Below are 2,734 nucleotides of genomic sequence, written 5' to 3' on the forward strand. Positions count from 1 at the left end.
TCATGTAAATTTTTCTCCAAGCTACTTTTGTCTATTGGTGTTGTGTTATCATTTCCTAAATTCTGAAAAAAATTTAAATCATCAGATATGTCTATTTTGTATTCAAAAATTCATTAAAAAGATTCTTCCACTTCTAGAATGTAATAAGTCACATACTTTATTAAATGGAAAGTAAATATAAAGGTAAACTTTGCTTTCCTTTTTTATTAAATGTTTAATCATTTTTTATTTTTATATGTTATTAGCTTATGTACAATTTAATTAGCATCTACATGGAGAGCTAATTGTGGCAACTCATTTATTTAATACTGTGTCTTTTGCCCAGAAATGTCTCTAATCACTTGCTTCTCCATGAGTCTATAAGATTGTTAAGTTTAGGACAATGTTTTAATCAGTCTATATTATAATATCTGAAAGCATCAGAACATAATAAAGCAAATTTGTCAAATGAATAAACATATTATTGAAAGACTTCAGTAACTCACTTCTAATAATTATATTCATAGGTAACTTGGTCCTGAACTCTGAACTAAGACATAAAGGAGCACCTATGGAACATAGAAATAATGTAACTGAGTTTGTCCTCTTAGGGCTCACTCAGAGCTCCCAGGGTCAGAAAATATTATTTGTCATGTTCTTGCTCATCTACATTGTGACAATGTTGGGCAACTTGCTTGCTGTCCTGACTGTGGTATTCAGCCCAACCCTGGATGCCCCTATGTACTAGTTTTTTGGAAATTTGTCACTTCTTGATGCTCTTTATTCTACATCCTTCATCCCAAATATGATTAAAAACTTCCTCTGTGAGAAGAAAACCATTTCCTTCCAAGCTTGCATGGCCCAGCTTTTTATGGAGCACTTATTTGGTGGTGCTGAGATTTTACTCCTGGTGGTCATGGCCTATGACTGCTACATGGCCATCTGCAAACCCTTGCATTATTTGACAATCATGAATCAGCGAATGTGTGTTCTGCTACTGCTCTTTGCCTGGGTTGGTGGGATTTTACATGCTATCCTTCATCCAATATTTGTTTACAACCTTCCCTTCTGTGGCCCCAATGTCATTGACCATTTCATCTGTGACTTGTACCCCTTGTTAAAACTTGCCTGCACTGACACCCACATTACTGCCCTCTCAGTAGTTGCCAATGATGGCACAATGTCAGTGGTCATCTTTACACTCTTAACTCATTTCCTATGGGGTCATCCTGCACTTCCTGAAGAATCTTAGTCAGAAAGGAAGGCACAAAGCTTTCTCCACCTGTGGTTCCCACATCACTGTGGTGCTCCTCTTCTTTGTGCCCTGTATTTTTCTGTATGTGAGACCACCTTCTACTTTACCTGTTGATACATCTTTGGCTGTGTTTTATACCACTGTCACCCCTATATTGAACTCTCTAATCTACACTCTGAGAAATGGAGAGATGCAAAATGCCATGAAAAAGCTCTGGATCAGAAAAAGAAATTGAAGCACCAGGGAAAAGCATCACTTATTTTCGCTGAAGAATTGCTTTTCCCAGGAAAGTCATATGTGACTACTTAACTGTAGTAAATCGAACCCAGATCTCCTACAATGCAAGAAATCTGCGTTTGATTCCTGGGTTGGGAAGATTTGCTGGAGAAGGGAATGGCAACCCACTCCAGTATTCTTGCCTGGAGAATCCCATAAACAGAGGAGGCTGGTGGGATACAGTTCATGAGGTAGCAGAAAGTTGAACATAACTGAACAACTAACACACACACACACACAACAACAACAACAATAACAAATATATCCTCATGTTTAATAACTTTGTCAAGATGAAAAAATTATTATTATGTGAATAATTCCAGTGATCAAAAATATTTAAGATTTTCCTTCTTCAAAGTATATATTTTGTTTAAAATACATTTGTAAGATTTCTGCAATTAAAGATGTCAAAAAAATATCTTTATTGAGACTTCCCTTGTGGCTCAGTTGGTAAAGAATCTTCCTGCAATGTGGGAGACCTGGGTTCAATCCCTGGGTTGGGAAGATCCCTTGGAGGAGGGAAAGGCTACCCACTCCAGTATTCTGGCCTAGAGAATTCCATAGACTGTATAGTCCATGGGGTCACAAAGAGTCGGACACAAGTGAGCAACTTTCACTTTCACTTTCATTGAGACTGTAGATTTATGATCTATGTAATGATTTAAGCTATAGGTAATAATGTAAATTTATTTAATTAGTGGAAGATTTCCTCATGTTTCTGTCTTAAATAATATAATCTTTTTCAGAATTAACGACTCATTACACATAGTGAAAAAATAGTATAGAAATATGACAGAAAACCTTTGTTCACTCATACCCACACAGAGACAACCTATATTAATATTTGAAGTATATGTCTTATTTTTGTCTGCAAGATAATATATATATACATATATTTGTTCTTTGTATGTCTTAGCATGCTGAGGTTGAAGGTGAATATTTCAGAGCTGTAATATTAAACATAAGGAGACTATCTTTATAAATAAATCTGATTGAACAAGGTGAAGTGAAGTCGCGCAGTCGTGCCTGACTCTCTGCAACCCCATGGATAGTAGCCTGCACCAAGCTCCTCCATCCATGGGATTTTCAAGGCAAGAGTACTGGAGTGGGTTGCCATTTCCTTCTCCAGGGATTGATTGAACAAGGTACATATGCATAAAAATACCCAAATCTTACTTATTTTCCCAATTGGGCAATCACATTATTTCCTCAAGTTTACCAGCA

At 36.5% G+C, this 2,734-nt stretch overlaps 1 pseudogene; it reads left to right on the forward strand.

Annotated features, from left to right (window-relative positions):
• The first annotated feature begins 550 nt into the window (after positions 1 to 550).
• LOC102281200 (olfactory receptor 4A15-like) lies at positions 551 to 1,469 on the forward strand (annotated as a pseudogene).
• Positions 1,470 to 2,734: the final 1,265 nt, after the last annotated feature.

Source organism: Bos mutus, unplaced genomic scaffold (assembly GCF_027580195.1).
Source record: "Bos mutus isolate GX-2022 unplaced genomic scaffold, NWIPB_WYAK_1.1 CTG216, whole genome shotgun sequence".
Classification (NCBI taxonomy): domain Eukaryota; kingdom Metazoa; phylum Chordata; class Mammalia; order Artiodactyla; family Bovidae; genus Bos; species Bos mutus.